The sequence below is a fragment of the Pygoscelis adeliae genome, unplaced genomic scaffold (assembly GCF_000699105.1).
Source record: "Pygoscelis adeliae isolate BGI_AS28 unplaced genomic scaffold, ASM69910v1 Scaffold57, whole genome shotgun sequence".
NCBI classification, from domain to species: domain Eukaryota; kingdom Metazoa; phylum Chordata; class Aves; order Sphenisciformes; family Spheniscidae; genus Pygoscelis; species Pygoscelis adeliae.
The window spans coordinates 18,820,523-18,844,768 of record NW_008825615.1 but is presented as its reverse complement, the minus strand read 5'-3'; the positions used below and the strand labels follow the sequence as shown (position 1 = coordinate 18,844,768).

At 41.9% G+C, this 24,246-nt stretch overlaps 2 long non-coding RNA genes across 2 annotated transcripts; both read left to right on the top strand.

Annotated features, from left to right (window-relative positions):
* The first annotated feature begins 5,231 nt into the window (after positions 1–5,231).
* Positions 5,232–8,757, top strand: LOC103924639. Its single transcript, XR_663995.1, has 3 exons — positions 5,232–5,316; positions 7,002–8,301; positions 8,402–8,757. It is a non-coding gene; the product is annotated as an uncharacterized LOC103924639 (long non-coding RNA).
* A 6,592-nt stretch (positions 8,758–15,349) lies between these two features.
* LOC103924638 lies at positions 15,350–19,191 on the top strand. The gene is made up of 3 exons (XR_663994.1): positions 15,350–16,172; positions 16,367–17,587; positions 19,121–19,191. It is a non-coding gene; the product is annotated as an uncharacterized LOC103924638 (long non-coding RNA).
* The last annotated feature ends 5,055 nt before the right edge of the window (positions 19,192–24,246 follow it).

Genomic DNA, 24,246 nt, shown 5'->3' with positions numbered 1-24,246 from the left:
CTTCTAAATGAGTTTTGGGAAGTCTCCGTGATTTAAGCTGCGAAAATAAGCCACAGACTTTCGGGAAAGAATGAAACAGATTCTTTCTTCCAATATTTGTTGCTGTACACCATGAAGAAATATATTTGGACATAATCTTTACAGTAACAAGCATTCTACGAACCTGCAGTGGTTTGTATTTTTGCTAGCTCCTAGTGTTAGAAAAGGTTGAATCGAGTGCTTACGCGCTTTCAGTGTTTACAGTGTGAATGAGGGCAGAGTCTGGTCTTCATTAGTAGCTGTCCATCAAACCTGTTTCCTTTGTACACTCTTTGCATAATCACAGCCTGATGATTGACAACAGAGGCATGTTTCTAGCCAGATTTCCTACTCTGTGGCCTCTGTTTCCTCCCTGGTAAGCCTGAGGCAGGTTCGCTGAGAGCTGTTTTTTTCCCCCACTTATATCTCAGCATATCCAAAACCCCCCACCAAATTTGGGTACTAAACCCAGAATTTAGGTAGACTTCAGGCATTTGAAGACCAAAATTGTCATCCCAGAACTCTCCAGTGTAGCTTAAACTGAGCAATCACTGTCCCTTTGACGTGCGGAGGTGCTGAGCAGGTGCCCTCCACCCATTCAGAACTGCTCACCTCTGAGCAGATATGCACCTACCTAGCTACTGCCTCAACTCCTCTGAAACCAGACGATGCGATACCCAGAAGCCACTGGTGTAATATGGTTTTATGGTACAAACCAAAGGGCCAGGCCACCCTCGAATTGTGTTTGCATATGTTTTGCTTTTAAAACAGAGCTATTTTATCTAATAGGGGGAAGGCTACTGTGTTGGCATGGGAACATGGAGATACGTGTTCGCTTTCTTAGCCTGCGAGGATTCAAGCCACATCTCCCACCGCCCGATTGGGAATGGATGGAAGGACCTCTTGGAGCTAATCCCTGATCTCTAAATATTTATGCATTTTGTATTATACATTAATTGGCTAAAAATCTCAGAAATGATCCAGGTAGGTGAATTCAAACCTTCATCCTCACTGAGTGATCTGAGACTAACTGGAGAGACAGAGTCCTCTCTGCGGTCTGTCTTCTCCATGAATCTTACAGTCCCCTTCTCCCACTTTTAATAGGACGTGCAGGAGACAATTTTTCTGCTTCCTCCTCCCTAGAGTACTCCTGTTTTCATGGTCATCTGCTAAAGGACATAGGCTTGAATTCCCTTAAGCTGAGAAAGGACTGAACTCGGGCCTCCCACTTCATGTGTATTTTCTCAAATCGAGATGACTATTTAGAAGAAGAGTATCGGGACCACCTCCTACAGCTCTTTTTCAGGGATGAACCTCATGCAAATCCTCCAAAAGCACACACAGGCTCCTGCACCTCGAGTTCTGGGTAGATTCCAGGCCCCAGCTCCTGGATGGGTAATACAGGACACGTTTAGTACATGTTCATGCAATTGGGCAAGTCTTCTTCTGTGGGAAGCTTTTCCAGACAGGCTCTGTATTTTGGGTTGCCAGTCTGAGGTGAGGGACTTCATGCACTGTACTGGGAGGCCAAGCAGGTAATTTGGATTCTTCTCAGGGGTGATGCCTTGGTAAAGAGGTGTTGCAGTGCCTAACATGGAAATGCCGAAAGCCTTCACTGCATCTAAAGCTAAATCCCTGCTTCAAAAAAGAAACAAGCCTTCTTAGCAAATGCTAATAACAGATGGAACTTTACTATTTCCATCTATTAACTGGTTCTGTAAAAAGAAATCTTAATTGCAGCAAAGGCATTTGTACAAATTCTGTTTATACTTGGAAACTAAGTCAAAGGAATAATTGGCAAAAGAATAACTCTATTTGATCAAAACAGGCACTGTTAAGCAACATGGGAAGGATGCTAATCATACCCTATTAATGAATAAAATTGTGCAGTAGCTGATGTAAATTCTGTCCACAAAAGAATTTCTTTGTAAATACGTACCTGGTAAAATTTAAAGTGATAAAAGAATAAATTATTCACATGAAAGCTGTAACTCTCCTGTGCTGTTTGATTGGCTCTCAGAGTGTTGTATCCTGATTATCGCTATTCACGAGCGGCCTATTGCTTTTCCTGCTTCACGGTATCCATTCCATTGACTGCTCCGTAGATGTGTTACCCCTCATTATCACATCACAAAGCTTAACAGTGGTACTGGGGTGATTTGCTTTGTGTCTGGACTGACGTGTAGTGCTTTCTACTTGAACGAACCCAGAAGATTTAGACAGAATTGTATCTTTGGGCTTATTTTTGAGTGGCACTGCTCCTGGGAAACTGAAGAAAGCACAAGAAGGGGAAATGGCGGTAGTGTTGAGCAGTTGTAGTAACAAGCATTTAACGACTTTCTTTTGTTGTCTGCCATTATTCCGCGCACCAGAGTAGCATTGGATTTAACAGAACATCTCTGTGTAGCTATTACCAGTATGAGCCTGAGTACTATTGTAGCAAAGTATGGCTTTATTTAAGTATATTTACTGCCTCAACTCCTACTCTGAGATAATTTAATGCAAGTTCATAATAGTTCCACACATTTAGTAGATTACTGGAACTATTATGACTTTATGTTACTGCTACTAAAAGCAGAGATTGACACACAAGCTGAGTAAAATTGTGCACTCAGAATATATAATCACACACTTTTCATTTGTTTTGGCCTACTGAATGCTGAGAGCTGCTGGAATGAACCCGTCGGTATTAGGAATCAGCAGGCTATTTTGGAGGCTCTCTAACTTTCATAAATTACTCCATGGGAAGAAATAGGAGTGTGGGGCAGAGGGATAGGAGGGAAGAGAAGAATTAAGAGTCAAAAATACCTACTGTATGTCCAGTTGAAACGAACGAATAGCGGGGAAGGGAAACCAGAGTTCATACTTGAGTCGGTGATGACTACAGGGCCAATTTTTTTCAAATATTTCTTAAACAGCCTGAGTTTTTACCAATTATGTTGTTAGTCTTACCATTTTGCACCTGCAATACATCTCAAACAACCACAGTGTTTAGGAAGCTACTTTTTGCAGGAGTTTTGTGCTTTGCTTTTAAGTCTTAGTGGATAAACCTTGGACAAATTTGTGAAGTCATGAAATAACAATGTCAATGCTGCCACTTACAACAAATTAACTAATGCAAATGCTTTAGACACTGTTCACAATTCAGGTGAATTCTATGTGTAACTGATGTATTAACAGTTTCATTTTTGAAGTATATATAGGTAAAGCTTTTTATGTACTCCAACTTATGCTGTAATGAAATAAATACATACAAAAAGCTTATGCTCCCCCTTAGGGATTTCTGGGTAATTGGTGTTTTTTCTTTGTCATCCATCCAGTCACTAAACAATATTACATGTGTTCTTATAAAGCAAAGACAAAATTATATGGATTATCACAAAGATAGAATGTTTAGGAAATGTTTCTAAGGCTAAGCAAAAGGGAGTGAAAAGCATTTCACAGTGCCCTGGGTATTGGGAATATGAAATATTCTGCGGTGAAAGCACTTTCCTAAATGCAGATTAGCATAAGCTCCAGTTCAGTTAATTTTTATTTCCTTTTTTTTTTTTCTTGTCAGTATGTTAAACTACATTACTTTTATATAAAGTTACATGTAGGTTTTCCCAAGATACTCTCCTGTCTTAGGTCACACAGGTCAGATTTTTGGCTGGAGTAGATTTACATCAGTGTAAGTAAAAGCAGAATCAAGCACAACTTGAATTTCCTACTTTGTCTTCTACTTATTTTCTCATCAGATAGATAGTTTGCTTGAAATGAAGTCATATAACCTGTTTGAAAACTCCAAGATTCATAGACAGAGTAGGCGGGGTTGGACTTGGTGTCATTTCCATTATTTCCTTAGCTGCCGCAACACACAAGCTCTACCTATTTCCGCTTTCTTACATTTTCTTCAGAACGGCCAAATTCTGCTGCTGGTTAAACCAGGGTAAATCTGGAATAACTCAACCAAACCCCTTAGATTGCCAGAAAACTTGTTCCATTCAGCCCCAGAGTTTTGAGTCTGTTGTAATTTACTAGGGACCTTCACTGGGAAAGAGAAAGACAAGCTCTGATAGAATCGGACTCAAGCAATCACTAACCTGAATGTGTATTTTTCTTAACTTCATTAGAACATAAATTTCTTAACTCTGTCATTTTTGTCTGTGCTGTGAACTAGACATCGGGAAGCTTAGTGCCAATGACATTTTTTTATCTCAAGTATATACTCCTACTTGGTTCATTGAACATTTTGCACCTACATCTGTCGGGATGCTTAGGCCCCAGGCTCAAGCTTCAGGTGTATCCACAGTCTGGTAAATTATGTGGCTGGGTCCAATAACTTGTGCCACGTCACAAGATTAATTTTCCAGTTCTGAAACACTGAAACCACCAGTGCCACTTGTAGCACTAGTGGTGCAGGATTCGGGTTTCAAAGTCCTCTTGGTCTGGGTACGGAGGATCCCCTGTTATCATCTGTTTCCAGGTACAACGTGTGTTTTTAGCATCACTTGTGTCCATGTATTGGACTTCAAAAATCACAGAAGATTTCGTATGAAAACATCCAGAGGCAGACGGTGTTGACTTGTATTCCCCTGAAGGCAGAGAAGTCTTGCCGGAAAGACAAATCTGCTTCAGTTCCTAGACTGCGCAGGCAGGGAAGTCACGTATACCTGGGAACTCCCACGTCATACCGAGTAATTGTCAAGCGTACAGAACAAGTGTCAACGAACATGAGCTTACAACCTATGGACAGATGTACCCACTGTGGGCGGGGAAAAGGGAACGTAAGTTAGTAACTATTAATACTGGGACCGTGCCTAGAAACAAACCCCATCCTGGTTCAGGATTGCGTTGTCTAGGCACCTGTAAACAGAAGAGAAAGCGTTCGTAGACTAAAAAACCCCTATGTGGCTAAAAGTAGGTCAGGGGAGCAATAGGCATTTATTGCTCGGATGTGGCAGTACCAGCAGGCTTCTTTTTGAAATGAGTGTGAAGAGCACCTGCATCTCATAAATACCGCCGGGAGCAACCCTTAGTGAGCAAGCTCAGCTGCCGAGGGCAGGGAGCGCGGCCTGACACAACAGTGACACCTGCTTGGCAGGTCACTCCAGCAGTCAGCAATGACAGAAAGGAGCTGAGTGAGTATCCTCTGAATGACAGCTGTCCTGATGCAATGTCCTCGGGAAGGAGAGGAAAGGATATATGCCTGGCAGTCTTACCGCTGTGCCCTTCGTCGCTGTGCTCTCTTAGTGTGCTGGCAGCGCCAGTCCTCGATGAATTCCCCGGTGAGCAGCTTACTCATGGAGAGTTTTGAAGGTGATGTCTTTTTCTCCCCCCTCTCCTCTTTTTTTCCTTTTTCTTTCTTTTTTTTTTCTTTCTTTCTTTCTATTTTTCTTTTTATTTTTCTCCTTTCTCTTTTTTCCTCATTTCATCCTGACCTTCCCCCCTCTTCCCCCCTCCCCTCCCCCCTTTTTCCTTCTCTTTCTCTCTTTTTTTTTTTTGTTCTTTGCAGGTTGCATATATTTCTCTCTCTGAATATTCCAACAGGTCATACAGCGGGTCTATGAATTTGGAAAAATTACCTATTGGAAATCAATGAAACTCCCTTTCCTCAGGAGGCAGACTTTTCTTCCCTAGTCTGCTAATTTTTTCCCTTAATAAAGCCTTAAGTTTCTAGATGAAATGGGAAAGACTTAATCCATCTGCTCCTTGGCAGAATGGTACAATAAACCACAAGCTGTTTGCTCCCTAAGGAAATAAAGTTGTGAGCAATTAAATTAGTCATAATGCAGACTTAAGGCAAGAGTTCTTCACCTTTTGTTAAGCTTACCTGTGCTTTTAGTCACTGCGGAGTGCGGCTACAAGAAAAAGTAACTGCAGGATTAAAGTATTGACCAGGTAGGAGGTCTCTGAGGAATGAAGCAAGAGCACAAACTGCTGCAGAATTAAGTTAATTCCCACACCACTTAGAAACCATTATCTCAGCAGACAGGGCCTAATTTATTGACAGCTTGCTAGTGCGTTACAGCTGAAGGGGTTGTTCAGGTTTTGTTTTTTTTCTCTCGCTGCTGCTTTGCAGTTCTTTGCATATGTGAAAAAACATTGTAGAGTTTGTGAGTAGAAAGTTTGCAGCAAATTTTTACCCATTCTGCATGGGTAAGTGAATCTGTCATCTGCAGTGATGGATTATATGTCTCTCCCATATTTTTCTAATGAAAGAAGATGCTGAACCTTGATTAGAATAAAAACTGAGATTAATAATATTTTAAATTTAGGGAATGCAAATAAGACAATCCATTTTTGCCATCATTGCCAGCCTCTTTTTAGATCATAATGAAGTTCAAGGCAGACAGAGAGTCTTCTTAAAAATATGATTTAAGCCATTAGGAAAAATCAAAATCACGCAGGTCCATGAGAGATCTCCTGGACTGGCAGCAGTGCTGTGTGGGAACTTCCATGGGCTATTTAAGAGAAGTTGAACCTCTTTGCTTCGAGTTCTTACTCTAGTTCTGTGCTCCTATGTATCTTTTGAAAACAAATACTGACTCCGACTTCACAATCAAATTAAATATGTTGTGTGATTTGATAACAACTTGGAGGTGCAGTACTCTATCAGCCCCTCCTAAAATAAAATGAAGTGTCAAAATACTAATGGAAAAACTTGAAAGAATCACCTTAATTCATCAGCAACTTCCTTCGTATCTCCTTGCTAAGCACTACTTCAATTAACCAAATGTTATTTAAATGTAGATTCTGGCTATGTCCAACTCTGGTTTGCCTTTGACAGAGTTGGAGCATAAAGGTATGGTGATAGTGCATACTGATATATGTAATGTTTGTTTGAAAAGCCTAGTCCAGACAAGTCTCTAATTCAGCTGACTTTGATGCGCTAATGCCATTTAATTCAACCTACTTGCTGTCATTGCTATGACTTTTCAAGGAGACTGTCACTGTATAGGCATATATCAATATACGTATCACATGCTTTTATCCCGGTCTAGAAAGGGGCATTGTGCCTCCAGCCGAGAAGAGGAAGGAGCAGAGGCTGCTCACTTGATACTCCCTGTTGTAAGCAATGACAGGAGAGACACGGGCAACAGAAGTCATTCCGGCTCCCGCTGCTTTCCTGACCAGACTGCCTGGCTCGGTGCCTGCAGAAAGGAGCGAAGCTGTGTATTCCCTCTCCCAAGAGCAAGAGAGGCACAGCGGCTCAGTTGTTACTCATTTGTAGGTCTCCGGGGAGAGTGCAGTTCCAGCCTTCCTCTTACTCAAATTACAAAGTTGCCCTTCGTTCCTGAGAGCCAAGAAAATAGCTCAGCTTACATGTGGTAAAAGAGAACTTGTAAAAGAAGTTATTTTTGAAGGGGCAGTGTAAAAAAACAGTATTTGCATTGGCTACTCTTGATGTTGCTACTGTATTTGGAAGCAGCTGGAAGGTACTGTAGGTTTCCTCATCAGTCCCAGGGCTTCCTGATGCGCAGTTTAAATGCGAAGGGATCCAGGCAATAGGTTCCCTTTTTTTGAGCTTGCCCTGCTCTCTGGGGACACTAAAAAAGGCAAATGAGCCCAGCCAGTTGAGCAACTGCAGCGGTTCATCTTCCACAGAGCTACGCAGGGACTCCCTGCATTGCTGTGCCATGGCTGATGGGGCAGCAGAGGGGGAGGAGATTGTGGGGAGCGAAAGGCAGCTTGAGTGAAGCATTCTCAGCAAGAAGAAATTGTAGGTGCAGATTACCTGGGAAATAGTTCCCTGTTAAAGTTTTTCTGACTCCTACATATACTAGCACACGCTCAGTTGGAAAAAAGAAAAAAGATATGTCTGAACAATGGAATTACGGTTAGTTTCTGCTCCTCATGCAATAGGAAAGGCAGGTATTAGGAAGATCTAATTTTATTTCTGGTTCTGCCATAAACTTCTGTTTATTACCAGGGAAAAGCTGTTTAAGCGTCAGTTTTCTCTGAAGAGAAAAGTGGGTGGGGGGAGGGAGAGAGATATGATTAATCACATCAGGTATTGGAAATAAATTCATTTTTTGCATCAGTAAAGCACTATAGGAATATTGGCTTATACTGCAGAGTGCAGTATTTTACTGTTTCATTTTTTTACTGAGTTTGCTCCATGTGAACAGAATATTTTCTTCCTGTGGAGCTGAACAGAATAAAAAAGGTGGAGTGAAACTGTTCCTACTTTGGTCCCTATTTGTGGCCTTTTGCAGACCCCTTTGCCCCTGAAGCCAGGACAAAGGCAGCGGGACTCTTGCCTTTCTGTTGATGCACAGATGTCTGCAGCGGAGGAACCAGGTGAGTTAATAGACAGACATACACAGTTCAGGAATGGTAATACCGCTGCTGTGGCTATTCCTCTACCTTCACCTCTTGCCCATGTATTTTATACTCACAGAAGGACACGCAGTCTGGAGAGAAGTGCAATGAAAAAGTGGAGATCTTCCTCTCAGTCTCTTCTCTGCTCCCTTTATCTGAAATGAAATGAAGTTAAGTACTTCACAGTTTGCATATAATTGAGGTTAAAAATGTTCAAGTTTTAACTTTTTTAGCATTAACTTTTTAAGATTTTGGAGCTGATTATGTCTTTGTCTTAACTTTAACAGTCAAAAGCACTGAACAGGTCATTAAAGTCCTTTGTGAATTCAAACAGGTGAGACCTCAATTTTTTTTCTCTTCAAGATGAAGTCCTATAAGGGTAAAATCATGTTACAGCATTGAAGTGTTTCTTTTTGTAGACTTCAGAGAATTTAGAATTCTGTCAGTAAAAAAAAAATAAAAATAAGTGTAATAAAGTTAAATCCTCTAATATTTGGGGGAAAGAAACAACCAAACATATTCCCTGGAAAGGGTTGCACTTCTTTAGATTTCATAGGTTTTGTCAAAGGCCACAAACCTGGATACATGAAGTCAACATCTGATTTGTGCTTCCCAAAAATTTGCTTGCTGGGTTACTTTTGCCAGTGTCTTTCAATGTGCAGGTGTAAGAATCTGAGGTTTTAAGGATATCTAAAATGCACTAGCCTTCCCTGTGTCAAGACCTTTTAAACATTTTCGGTGATGTAGTTCACTGAACAGTCAGTTCTTGCTTCTGCCAGCCAGCTGGTGATTGCCACAGCATCTCTGGTTTAAAATTTCAAAAAAAAGTATGGGGCAACCCTAGCCAGTTCCCCTCGGCAATGCAGCAACTCCGCCTTTGTCCAAACTAGTTAGCAAGGGTGCTTTGCTCCATTTCAAGGGCACAGCTTGCTTACCGGAAGAGCTTCTTCCTGCAGTCCTTCTGCATATAGCTTCCCCGTCCTTTCAAAACCAGAAACTTGGAGAGCTGGAAACTAAGCTGGAAATCCTCTACGGATACTGATTTTTAGCAAACAGGGCCAATTGTTACTTCTGGGTGCTCAAGCATCCTGCGTAGCCTCTCGCATTCACCATTGCAAGCTGTTTGGGAGGAGGGGAAACCCACGGAGAGGTGTAATAGACAGAATAGTTGTTATCAGTTTTCCCTTATGTCCACTTGCCAGTTTTCTCCTGGGCTGCTGGCCTACATCTAAATTAAAGCCAAATATATCTAAGCTTCGCTGGGTTCTTTTGATAGTAAAGAAGGCATTTTCCTGCAGGCAGGACAGGGCTGCCGGAGACATGGAGCATAGCCTGTTGATCCAAGCCGGCATTTGTGGATATTACGTACTTTAGGCTGATTATGGTTTCAGCAGAAACCCCACTTGGGAAACCACACAGCGTGCAGGTAATTGGAAACAGAACCTGGCACAAGCATCTTCGAAAGTTTAGCACTGGGCTTTGAATTTGTAAATAGAAAAGGCCTGTGGCTCTGCAGTAAAACAGCGGTTCTCCCAGTAAATTTCATGAAGGAAACAGAGACCTTATTGTTTTCTCTCTCCCCACATAGTTGTCTTTTCCTTTGTTTCTCTCTTTGATCTAAGAAAACTCCAGGACAGCTCCTTTAATTAAGGGGCAGTAGACAAAGATTTGTCTGCAGGACAATGTTTGTGTTGACACACAAAGCTAAGCCTACAGGCTCTGTATTTCTCCACCTTTTTATTCTATTTCGAAAAGCAAGACACTTTTCATATGACCTTTTTTTAAGGTTATAATATCCCTTGTTTTAAAGGGTACCTTTTTTTTTTTTCTTGTTTTTTTTCCCCCTCTCAAGAGTTTGTGTCTAGGCAGACTACATGCACAAGACACTTTTATTTCTGTTATATTCACTAGTGTTTTTATGGGTACAGCACCAATGGTAATAACTTACATAATTATATACAAGAACCATAGATTTCACTTCTATGTCTGTCATTAAGTAACTGGGATTTCAGTAATTTCCTTAGCTTCTATGTTGCTTCTCCCTCTTACACTGTTCTTCTCTTTTCTGCTTCTACCCAACTCCTTTTACTGCTATTTTTAAAGTGCCAGATGTGAGCACAGTTGTAAGCAGCTACATTTTCAGAATAATTTATTTCTAATTTATAATTTATTTTACAGTAGTCACATGGACAGCTTCCCAGCTAAAGAAAGGATAAGTTGATTCACCCTGCAAAATATGACTTTTCAAAATTATCTGTGGCTAAACTCCTACTCACTCAGCATCTCCTAGGTGACAGTGACTGCACGTACTCCAAGATATTTTAAAATAAAATATCCCATGCTTACAATCACTGGTTGAATTATGATGATGATAGCGGGGTTTGGTATCTAGCCCAGAGAGCTCCAAGAGACTGCTGGGATTGTACATACTGTGCTTGCTAACCCAGCTCAAAGAGATCCACATGAGATAGAATTTAAAGCACTGGTGGCAGTACTTTAAGTTGGGTTGTCTATCTGACCATTGCAAACATCAGTGGAACTGGATCGGAGAGAGGAAGAAAGAGGGGAAAAATCAGTCAAAAATATCACAGGATAAAGAAACAGTATTTTGAGTCTTTTGATGAATGTTCCTCCAAATGTTAAAAAAATCAAGTTCTTCCAGAAGTGAATTACTCATTACAGAAGGAACAAAACTATTGCCTTACTACTAGAAGGTGGCATATAAATCTAAATGAAGCAAGCAATAGTAAAGCAAGAGACAGCCAAGATGTGCACAAACATGTGAACCCGTGGGTTGGCTGACAAATAATGAAGTGATACTGCCAGCGCAGAAGTGCTGGGACAGGCAGGGGGGATAATGATCTCTTGCGGTAGATGAGACATGACTGGAGCATAAGCATGGAGGGAAGATAAGAACTGTACTCAGACAGAAGGCCTGTTCCCACATCCAGCCTTCAGTTTCCTTCACCAGCATTGCTAACTGCTACTCTACTAACTCCTAGCATAAACAAAGCAGAGGCTTGAGAGTGATGGATGGAAGGTTTACAGCCTGAGTGTTTGAGAGCTCTGCTCAGCTCCTGCTCAAATGCCTCCCCTGGGTCATGTATTTGGTTTGGTGTTACCTATTGCACTTCCTTGAAATCGGTTGTTGCCTCAAAAGAAGGCATACCGTTTGTATTTTGTGGTTTCGGATCAGGGTATGGAGGAAAGACTGAAATGCTTACAAAAATGTAAATGATTTGTTTTTCACCATTTTGAAGATTTGAAATAGTTTGCCATTTTGGATCCCTGGGCAGAATAGCATCGAGTGTTATCTGTTGCAGGCTTAATGTAAATTTAAAAACACTGATGGCATAACTTGCAGTCAGATAGAAGTTGTGCAGAAGGAGAGTGTCAAACCTGTCCTGTCTCTACCTCGTCTATCCAAAGTGCTTAAATCCAGAGCTGAAGTGGTTTACCAGATACCCCTGCTGCCACCAGGGTGATCTCTCCAGCAGCCTGCGATGAGCAGGGAGAGGGGCTGGGAGCTGTAGTCTGCTCTTCCACCTGTCTTGTTCCTCTTGGCTTTGTTTAACTGCCTAGAGTGCTGTTCCCATCAGCTCCCACAGCAGCAGCAGCAGCAGGCAGGGGAGGCTGAGGGGAGCAGGGAGGGAGAAGAAGTAGGTTGTAGTAGTGGTAGATACATTGGCTGCGGGGGCTTGTTCGGTTGGATGGTAAAAGAGGGACTCATGGCCCTTGTTACAGCTCTGCATCCTATTTACAGGACAGAGGAAACCTCTGATACCAAGCCTGCTGGCTCTCCACGCTGTTTCCACTCTCTGGGCTATATCTGAAGCACATCAGCTTTTGTAGTCATGCCAAAAGTACCCAGTTCTGCAGAAGGCTGCGGTTCCCTGTGCTGTGGGTAGCCCCTGACACCCTGAACCCCTCCTAACCACCTCCATCTCTTCCCACCTTTCTTCATGGCAAAGTCAGTGACTCTTATTAAGCACATACTAGATGGTGGTGCCCTTCCTAGGAGAACTCTGATGCTACCTATCCATTTGTCTGAGGGAAATGCAGGTTGGGTTTTAGCTTGGCTGGACTCATGCTTCATATAGAGGCAATGTGGACGTGGTGTGGTGGGTCTCTGAAGCGCTGTGGTCTTCATTTGTAAGACAGCTGATTGCAGGAATGGCCTGGTGTAGATGGAGTGAATTAAACTGGCAGAAGGTTTTTCTGCTTGTATGATTGATTCTGGCTAGGGAAGAGTTGCAATGCTATAATTAAGAAGACAATATTTTCTGCCAGGATCAGCTGTGTTTCACTTAAGGAGGCTTTATGGTAGAGCTAACTAGGAAAACAAAACTAGGCATGGGCGAAACCTTAGAGCTTAAGTCATCAAAAGGCTTGGATATGTCAGTACTCCAGGTTATTTTTAAAAGATCTTGAGTCACTGAACAGCTGACAGGAATGCATGCCCCTTCTCTCCCAGTGACTACTCTCCAAACTAGGCTATGGCATTATTTCCCTGTTACAGTCCAACAGCTGTTTCATTATTCAATGCCATATGTAGCCATTTGCAGAGAAAAGACTGAGAAAGGCATCTAGAAAACCTTCTAGACTGCTGGTTGTATCAAGGGGTTGTGGTGCTAAGAGTTCACATTTCCCTGGGCAGAGAAAAGGGATGAAACTCTTTTTCCCTCATTTACATTAAAGCTCTGACAAGTTGTCTCTGATACACAGGACTAATCTCTCTCCCTGCATTTTGTGCAGATCCTGACCCAAAAAGGAGGTTCTGAGAGGTCTGGCTTAATGAGAGCTTGTAAGTGTTATAGGCCTAGTTGATGGACTTGGATGGCACATGGAGATAATGCAAATGTGGAGCTGTATGACAGTGCTGCACTTTTTCAGTTGTGCCCAAGGGAACATTTAGATTCTCAGGGCACTTAGTCTGCAATGTGGTGGAGATAAGTGGTTTGAGTGTGCCTGGAAAAAAGGCTGATGCTGATGAATTATTTTCATAGAATCATAGAATTATTTAGGTTGGAAAAGACCCTTAAGATCGTCACAGTGATTGGTATGCTTACAGGGGTGGCAGTGAACACAAAACTGGGGTTTGCCCCAAATCTTGTCTTTCTCTGGAACAGAAGTGCTCCAGCTCATTGGGATTTACAGTGCATATTCATCCCTTGTATTAGCTGCCTAAAATGACTATTTACAATGTGAAACTGTCTCCATCCCTTTAAAATCTGTGGCAGCTGTGCTGCCGTACCCTTTCTTAACAGTGTTGTCACTAAGACCTCTCCTAGTGCCTTTCGTACTTGAAGAAGTTTAAAACCACACTGTCCTAGACCCTCCAGGCTAAAGGCAGTCTCATCCCCTCTTGTCACGACAGTGCGATGATGCTGAGAGATACAGGACTCGAGGGACGTGATGCAAGAAGGTGCTGGACATTGCAGTTTGCTGCAGACAGGTTCAGACTCTGTTCCCTGCTCTCAGTGTTGTTCAGTTGTTTATGCAGCAGAGTTTTAATGCAAAAGGCTCTGGGATCAGGGATAAAAACCAACATGGTTGGCCCTTGCTCAGCTGTGGGCCACCATCACTGCAGGCAGTGATGTCTCTCGTGGTCTCTCCGATCTCCTGCAGCCTGAATTCCTCTCAGCAGAAGAAGCCCAGTGGCTGCTGTGCATATGTCTTACTTAACAAGTGAAGTAAAAAATGAGCAACACAGTGTGGTGTACAGGATTAGGTATATTTAACTTTGCCATGCTAGTTTTACTTCAGCTTTAATTCATCCCGGCTTCTCCACTGACTACTGTGGAGTTCCTCTGGCATCCATCATTGGAAATTTGGTGCAATGATTAAAGCGGCAGCTGTATTTATTATTTGCTCACGCAGTCAGTTCTCAGACTGCTCCTCTGCTGCGTCCTTTCGCAGCAGTTTCTCTTGCTGTGTCGGGTTTGCAGTAAGCGATATCGCTAATCTCCCAGGCTGGGCCTCTGCATGCAGGGTGCTTCCTCCTTGCTGACAACTTGCCTGGGAGGGATTTTGTGCTGCAGACCTTGGAAAAAAATAGACAAAACAGAAGAGAGGAATGTTCCCCTTCCTCCTTTGTCCGTGTGTGAAAGTGAGCGTGTGGGATTCTGCCTCTGCCGCCGCACAAAAGGGCCTTTCTCTCTGGCCATCCCCAGGCTGAGTTTTCTCACTGTTCCCACTGTTCTTCCCTCTGGATACCATTCAGGAGACAAATTGGGGTAACTAAATGTCCTCTGCTGTTCAAAGGGGTTGTTGCAGCTTACATAAAATACACTGACTCTTTAAAACCATAACCAATTCATCAAAGTCATTATTATTCTGTGTCACACTGGGTTTTTTTTTTTCTGCATTTGAATAGCTTTAACAATGTTTAGAGAGTATTGTATAGCACCATACACATGCGTAATTTTTCTTCCTAAATATGTATAAAATATCCTCAAACCTTAACTAGAATAACCTCTGTATTTGCAAACTATTGTGCTTAGCTTAACTGTTCGTGCTAATATAGTCTCATTGGTGAAATGCTGTATCCAGGTGAGCCAATGGAGAACATGTCTTTACTGTAATGGGATTGAATTTCACCCCTGGGGTTCAGTGGGATTATTTTGTGTGGAAGCTAAGCAGATGTCAGTGCCACATTGGTGCCATATTTGCAAACAAGCACAGAAGGAGAAATACCTCAGGGAGAAAATTTCATTTAATGACAGGTAGAAATATTAAAAATGTATCTTTTCTGGAGGACTTTGCTGTAACAGGTTAAGACTGAATGAAATGCCTTGGCTTTACCTTTCTTCTCTTTCAGAATGGCTTTGAAAATGTGTAGGAAATTGCAGGACAGATTTGGATGAGCTGACTGCAATTCTGTCAAGAAGAGGTAGCACAAAGATGGTAAATAGTAAATGTAGAATAACTAGAAGGTGCACCAACAAGGGGACATAAAGTCTTTTAACCAGAGAGCCTAGTATATTCAAAACGGTACCTAATGATGTGAATATTTTCATAGATGCAGGCCTTGCTTTTGCTACCTCAGGTTATGATTACAGTCATGCCGTTTTCAGGGAGACATGCCTGAGACTGCCTTGCGTTGTACATGATGTTCCAGGCAGGCAGCAAGTAACTCTCATGCTCCATGACTTACTTGGTTTTGCAGGTGCCCAAAGTGAGCCCAGGCTGTTGACCTGAACATGCTATTCCTCTGAAAGCCTTTGAACTTTGAGTTTTCTTCCCTGAGTTCGCCAGAACAAAGTTGTTCATCTCCTGGACGTAATGAAAGGCCAGTTTTCTTCCATCCCATTCCCAGACTGTTTAGGCAATGTAATACTTGAAGTAAGCTTTATTTTTTAAAATTTTTAATGCCATATAATCTGTTTCATGTAAACTTCCTGGACAAGATCCTGGACACCTTGTATACGCCTGCTTTAACCATTTGGTCTGTCTCATGTTTATCTCTGTCTTGTAGTAACAAGTGTTCCAGTTTCCTCCTGTTTCCTTTTCAGATTTTACCTTCTGCATCACCCACACGGAGGCTGAGTGTGTCTTTTTTCCCATATGCCATGGCTGGCAATAAAAATGAACCTCATGACAGCAAGGAGGAGTTTGCACTTCAGAACTGTTTTATCACAGAAAGCGTAACAGCATGCATCTTCTTCTGGGGATGGAGTCATGCAGTGAATAGACATGGCAACAAGCAAGGGCCCTGAAGTAAGGCATGAAAACTGCGCGCTATTCCTAAGTGGAGTAAAAAGCTGGGCATTTCCCTCACACCTTAAGGAAAAGTGACGAATGGCACAAAATGCTGCTCTTGTGGATGAGAAATTAAATGTGGAATGGAGGTAAGGAGCAGCTGGCCAGGTGGTAGAATCCCACCAAGTCCCTCAGGGTGATACTGGAAAGCAAAGGATATTGGGTTACAGTGCAATTCTGTTATGTACCGAAGAGAAAGTTGCCATTTAAAAAAACCAGTCTGAACAGCAGCATTATTTGTATACGCATTAATGGGGATTAATGACACTTCTCTTCTTGGCAGGGGTGAGACCATCTGAAATACTGCACCTACTTTCAGGCATTGTCCTTGACTGGAAATGTGGACTCACTGGAGGGAATTCAGAGGGCAGCAAAGGGAACGTGAGGTTTAGGAAATGAAGAAAGTTTCAGAGCACTGGCTATGTTTAATCCAGAAAATGAAACTCTGAGTGGGGAACATGAGAAACCTTTCATTATGTAAAAGGGTGCTATTAAAGAAGATAATGATCAGTTGTTCTCTTTGTTCATTTAGGAAGTGCAGGAAGAAATCAGATTAATTTTTGCTTACTCTGCAGCTAAAAAGACTCAGGCTGGATACTATGAAAAGTTTGTTAAGGTAGTAGTATTCCCATTAGTCTACCTGAGGGTGCACAACATCCTCATTTCTTCATTGGTTTATTACCAAAAATCTCAGTACCTGAAATGTGCTTTAGATACACTTCCTCTGCATTTTGTAACTTCTTGATGTGTCTTCAGGCCACACAGAACTACTGAGCAATTTCTGGATAAATCAAACAAAGATGCCGTGTTTCTAACAATATGTGCTAATTATCTTGAGAGCACTGTCTGAGAGATTATGGGCTCACCCATTCCCATTCAATTCTCACGTTGAGCTTTGGAGAGAGCTAAGCATGCCATAGTCTAATAAAGCACAGGAGAAAAGTAAATTGGAAAATCAAAACCCCTCAGAGGATAACAAAAACATGGAAAATGATTGATTGATTAAATGATTAATGCAAAGAATGTCTGAAGATGCTGTGGGGAGAAGGAACAGTTGCAGGCGTGTGAGAAAGTGGCCTCGGCAAAGCGAGGCATGCAGGTGACGAAGGAATATCTTCCTGACATAGAACTGTGAAAGAGCCATGTGAAAAGTGGGAGAGTGGGCAGATTAAAGCAGTGGCAGATGAAGCGTAGGAGGCAGCAAAGAAAAGCTGAAACATACATGAGGATGAAGTAATAGATCTCCTTCCCCCTTCCTTAAATTACCGGATGGGAGGTGGGGCTGGTTTGAAAGAGCTGTAAAGGAGAGCGAAAGCACTCTTCAGTCTGGACCTGCCCTGCACAGCTCCTGAGGAAGACTTAGTGTCGTCAGAAACCACTGGCTCTCCCCGTGCCTGCCTGTTCAGAAGCACTTTCCTACTTTGGACACTGCAAATACTCAGTGGTGTCTGGAGCTCATGTTCCTTCTCCTGTGCCAGCCTGTGTGGACATGGAAAAGAGAAAGGTCTTGTCTGTTTTGGTTTCTTTGCTTCAGTTGAATCCTGAATTTGCATGTTAATGATTCCATTCCTTCATTTTAATTTTGTCAATTCTCTTATGGCACGTTGTTCTCCCCTGCTCCAGTTACAGGCTTCCAAGATTGCTGGTGACCTTGCCTTAATATGCACAAGCTGCTTTACCTCCATGCTTCTCCTGTGGTGCATATCTCCCATGGCATCACTCCAAATGACAATATTGTTTCGCAGTTTTTCGTTCTCAGCAAGTGCTCCATTTTTTAATCTACCAGGTTCTGGGCTTACCATATATATATATGTACTAATAAAATGAACAGGCTTATGGCTGTCATGGCCATTCCCTAGAACTGCTGGCATGGCCATGTCTGCACTATAAAGCTCTCTGAGCTAGCAGAACAGGAGGACCACCTCCAAACCTCCATGGGCAATGATGTCTTGCTCAGGCTGAATCCTGCCTGTACTCAGAAATTGTTTGGGAAAGTACCATGCATCCTAGTCCAAAAGGGATACAATGTCCTACTCTGACATTGTAACAGTATTGATGATGGAATTAGCATGCCTGGGAATCTCCTGTTAGGTTCACGAGTAGCCAATGAGTCCTGCCATCAGAAGTTGCTCTTGGAGAAGGCTGGCGCTCCAGGGTCTGATCCAGGCAGACATAAACAGGATAACAATTCAGCCAACCTCGGCTTGGCTGTTGTGCGTTCTGGCATGAGCAAGTCTAAGATGTCTGGCCTGTCCGGGTTGTCTTCACCCAGCACATCTCGTTCCCCTCTCACACTTGCTGCTGTTGCACAGCTGATACGAAAAATTAATTTTCCTGCAAGCTGGTAAACATCAGAAGCCTGATTTTTCACAAGAACAGAAACAGACCATAGAGTTGACAAAAGTTTGTGTGGGGAGGTTTATGGCATTGTCTAACCATAATGTGGATAACCTTTCCTAGAATAATTAACTTCAAGGCTCAAGGTTTAAGTTTCTCTCTCCTGCATGAGATTTACCATGGTAATAACTTCCCACCCTGCATTTTCCAAACTTTCAAACAAATTTTTTAAGCTTTTGCCATTAACGTGTTCTGGCATATCTTTGGCTTACAAATTTAAGTTGAAAGCTGAAATTTTGTCACTTCAGCAGTGGGAGGCTCCCAGAAAAGAATCATATGGTTTCAGATAGACGGTTGTAAAGTTGCCCTACAAATCTGATGAATCTGAGAGAAAAGCTCATGTTTTTACTCAGAAGGCTACTGCATGTGTTGTTAAACACAAAGCTAAGAAAATGTGTCTCCTCTGAGAAGTCGATGCAGGGGCCATTTTGCCCACCTCTAAAACCGCTGCAGCTTTGACATCTATGTCTGAACTACTTACTCTAGGGGGACCAATTCTAGACATTTACTTCAGAATGGGATGAAATGCATTTGTGAAGTGGCTTTCTCCACTGGCAGTAAAGGTAGCCCATGGTAATGAGTTCAGATACAAATGTGGGGGTAAGCTATATAATAATAGCAGTCTACATTCACATTGTAGGACAATCACCTGCAAGATGGTAAATCATCAGCTGAGGATCAACTTTGAACAGATTAAATGAAGAACAGTTGTGGGTCAAAATGAATACAAATCAGAATGATGTCTTGGATCAGTGGTTATCGCTCTGGCTGTGAAGTGCAGAGATTTTTGTTTCTTGACCCCTTCTCTCATTTTATATGTGAAGATCAACATTTTCTGTAGGTGTGGATCTATGAAGCAGAAACTGGGCATAGAAGCTGATGCATTTCTGTGAGAGACTGAGCGCCCAGCAGACCAAGCCATAGCTGAAAGGTCTCCAAGGACTATTGCTTGTTGGAAACATATTTTCCTGAGGGATGCTGGCATTGCTGTTATCTGGACCAACAGGGAGGAAATACATGGTGCTACTTGTACGGCATCGTTTTGTCCATGTCCTCCCCTGTGAGTAGGTGAAGCCGTAGTTCTACGTAGTCAGAAACAGATATGTGAAAATCTTCTGAATTTCATTGGTAGAATACAGGGACCTCATTTTTTTAAAGGATGTTGGGTTTTAAGGATGTTGGGTTTTAAGGATTAGGTAGTCAAGAATTTGGGAGGTAGAGGATCTGTGCTTTCCTTCTGGTGTAGGTGCTAGTAGAATTCAAGTTCCCTTATGAACTAAGTTCCAAATCCAGCTCGAGCTCTTAAACTCGTTTGTGGTGCTGATATTTCAGACCACTTTTTACCCTTATTGTATTTCTCCTCTGGAAGTGCAGCTTCTCAGGGTGGACCCGGCGTTGTGAGCCGAGAACTTCTTGCCCTGGGGCCCCATCTAGTGGGTAGCGGCTTGCACTGAACAGCAAATTGTATTGCTTTGAGAAATAGAAAACAGTATAAGGAGCTGATATGAAGATTCCCTACAGAGCTTAATAATCGCAAATGAAATCACTGTGTGTTCATTCTTCTCCTGCTGACATTTTGTTTCTGTGTCTCTCTATATAAACAATGTTACTTTGCATTATGTGCCGAAGCATTTTCATGACATAGCAGAAGCATAACCCAATCATAAAAAAAAAAAAAAAAAAGAGAAAGAGAAGGAGAAGGAGAAAGAAGAAGAGAGAAGAGAAGAAAAGAAAAGGAATCATCCATTCCTTCTATATCCCTGCATTTCTTGTATTGTTTTAAAGCAATGGCAGCATTACTTCACTGAGTACACTGCAGTCATTGGTAAATGATTCAAGGATATCAGTATTACTCTGTGAAGTTATCCATAAGTTAAGAGGCTTATTAGGTAACCTTGAAAATAGGAAGCATTCTAGCAGCACTAAAAGGTCTGTCAGAGCCAAACATTTAAAATCTGTATTTTGTCTTGACAGAACTGCTTATATGCCAGATTGCTAAAATGGTAACCATGTTCAGACATGAACTATTTGTTGTACATATGTATTAGGAAAAGAAAAGAAAGTGGCTTGAGAAATGGAAAAAGGTTTTATGGCTATATCCAAGTTACTTTTACAAATGACATTTTTCTAGTACATCTGTCAAATGAATTTAGCGAGCCAAATTTGGATTTCAATTGCACTTAAGTTGTTCAGTGTAACCTGAGGGAGTAAGATGGGTAGCTAGACAGAACATATGGCCCCAGCTGTCTAAAAATTTGCTTTTTTAAAATAAAAAGGAAAAGAAAGAAGGAAATAGCTAAACTATCTGGTAAGGATAAAGCTGTTTTCTCTGGCAAATGTCTTTTACAGAACTAGCTATTTTCAAGAGAGCATCTGTAACCGTACATAGCTCACAGTCTTTCAATTTAAAATGAAACCCAATGAAAGCACTTTCTGAAGAGTTTCTGTGCTATCTATATCTTCAGAGAGGATCATAAGGGGTGGAGACTGGGTACTCCTGAATTTGTGTTACAGGGTTATTTCGCAAAAAGTTATTTCATAAAGGATAGTCTGATTATTTTCATTAAGCTGCATAGTGGAGTTATTTGAAAACACTACATGAAACTCCCAAGGTAGAGATATTGGAAGACAAATGAGAGTCTGGCTAAAATAAAAAGAGGATTGTTGGGAAAGAAGCCTTTTTTAACTTTGACTGTTGAACTATGATCTTGCACTCCTCTTTGCCTTAGTTCTTTTTTTTTCTTTCTTTTTTTTTTTTAATTTAGTGGGGAAAAAAAAAAGACAAGTGATGTAGTAGCTAGAAGGCTTTCCGTGCCTTGAAAATCTGACTCTTCAGTTTACTGTTTATAAAGGAGCAAGAGTTTTAAAGGAGGAATGTGTGAGTGTGTGTTTTGTGTGAAAGAGTGATTGACAAATGATTTTTCCTTTTTTTCTTATTGATATCATATCCATTTGTATTATTTTCTCTCAGTTTTCAGCCTCTCTTATTTTGTTCTTTGGTTTCTAAAACTGACGTCCCTTTTGCAGCACACTTACAACTCTCTCTTTTGATAGCCTAAGTTGGTTTTACTCTGTCTCAGGAGTCATGTAGAGAGTGGGCCAGATCTTTAGCTGTGCAAATCCTGGAGAAGCTCTAAATTCTCTCCTGGCATGGAGAAGCTCTAAATTTTTTTTTTTTTTTTTCATTGTGTTTCTCAGCCTGTAGGGGCTAAAATAGTTTCTGAAATAAATGATCCTGGAAAAAATGACTTTCAGAATAAATGATCTGAAGCACAGTGTTGGAGTTACAGCAGCTGGACTGGTCCCATAAGACCCATTACACTGACCAACAATTGTCCTAGTTCAGCTCCCCAGGAAAGGCGTGAAGGGCTGACAGAGGTGAATGCTGGTAATGTTTTCAGGAAATAGATCTTATTTGCGAGAGAACCTTTGTATTGCAGCTATATTCCACTCCAGACTAGACAGAAAATGTCTTTTTCACTATGATTTCTGAGTTTCAGAAAAAGTTCTTGAACTGAAGCAGTACTGATACTTGTGATAAATGGAAGTTCTTCCTTTGCCTGTATTGAGGGTGAAGTCCCGGGCTTGCGCTCCTGTATGTTCTCCTAGTTAAGCTATTTCCATTTGATATTTGACTATTCAGATTTTAGAGACACTGGGCACAGTGTCAAAAAACAGCCATTTGGAGAGGGAAGATTTAATCCCTTTTTTAATCCATGCAGAAGTTAATGCCAAAGAGGAGGATGTGCAGTGGAGGAGCAGAGGTGCTCCCAAACAGCATGGGGCTGAGGGGAGGGGATGGGCAGATGCAGGGCAGAGTGCTAAGCCTCGAGCTGCATGACCAAGGGCCATGGCTGCCTCCTCTCGCAGCTCACAGGGCAGGCTGTCTCTGATGATACCTTCAGAAAATGGTCTCATGCTTGCTTCATGCTGAGGAAGGTCTTCTGACCTTGGGCTCAGGCTTGGTGAGCCAGCAGCAGCAACAGCTACAAGTCTTGTGGGAGCAGCCTTACATCTAGCCGCTCACCTGGTACGTGCCTGGCCTCTCATCTCTTCCTCAAACTACACGGTACAGCTGGGGCCCTACATCCAGGGTTAATCTGCTGTCCTGGTGTGAAAGGGAAGGCAGAAGTGTAGCCTAAGAATTCATAAACAATGTAAATACATCTTCAGTGTGGCCTGAAACTCCTCCTTGGACCTGAGAAATCTTTCCTAGAAATTCCATATTCACAGATGTACTTATCTGGAGGTAAAAGTAAGTCGCTTTGGTACAGATTTTTTTCCACAAGAAAAAAAAATTATGCAAAAAATTCCTAAACAGATCTATTCAGTTCCCCAAAACATCGGCTTACATCCAAATATTTTCACACTGAACATGTCTGACAGATCATGCTTCATATGCACGTAAACTAGCGCTGAGCTAAGCTGTGGTATCCACATGGGGCAGTGTCATTCTTTGTGGGACTGTGGCTATGTTACCCTGTGTTCATGAGTAAACTAATACATCTTCCTGGCCTATTAACTTGGGTTTCACTTCATGTTGATACGGCTAAACTGTGTTTGGGTCCTAAAGAGGCTTGACTGGTGCCATCCAGAGTTTTCTGAATCATTTATCATTGTCTGGTATAGATACACCCTGATGGTCCGCTGACATTGGCTTACATTTCTTACACAGGAAAAATGTTAGGTCCCTTTCTGTTGAATGTAAGCTAATACTTCATGTACTATAAATATGGTATTTAATATGAACTTTGATGTTTATCAAGTATATTGCAGCATGAAGTTTAAATAATTGGCGATACTGAAATAATAGCTCACTGAAACTTACCTATTTGATACTGGAGCTTGTGAGTCATAATATATTGCAGAAGTTAAATGAGGCTTTAAAAGAAAATTGACCAGCTTAACGGGCCAATTGTCTAAGTGCAAATACGCTACCATAGAAACCTTGCTCTGTTATTTTGTATTCCTTACTCACAAAAAGCTATATTCTGTGTTACAAGTAAAACAACAGACATTTCCTAATTGATGCAGTTTCACTGATGGCCAACACTATGCGGTGTGTTTGAAGAGAAGTCAGAGGCATGGAGGCGGCTTTCACCAACTTTCCTTCCCAAATGTAATTTTGGAGTTAATAAGAGCCTCCCCCTACCCTACCCATGGCCCCATTTCAGCCCCCCCAGGGCCATCAGTCCCTGCCCCAGTGATGCTGCAGCAGTGCCGGTCTCCAGCTCCCCACAGCCCTGAGCACCACTGAAAGGAGCCTGGCTCTGCCTTCTTTACACCCTCCCCTCAGGTATTTACACACATTCGTACGATCCCTTGAGATTTCTCTTCTCCAGGCTGAACAGTCAAGCTCTCTCATCATCTCCTGCTATGTCAGTTGCTCTAATCCTTTAATCATCATCATGGCATTTCAGTGTAAATGCTTATGTATGCAAATTTTAATAATGTACATAACAATCTAAGGATGGTAAATGAAATGCTAGCTGGTAGTCTTGTAAATGGTGGCCAAAATTATCAAGTCATGAAACTTCCTTGAATATTTAAAGAAATCTGAGGTGATTCTGAATGTTATTAAATTTAAACACCTTGTATAGACAGGTTATTATATTATATATAATATAATATATATAATGTATTATCCACCCGAGAGTGCTGAGAGAGCTGGCAGAGGAGCTAGCCAAGCTGCTCTCCATCATCTATCAGCAGTCCTGGTTAACGGGGGAGGTCCCGGACGACTGGAGGCTGGCCAATGTGACGCCC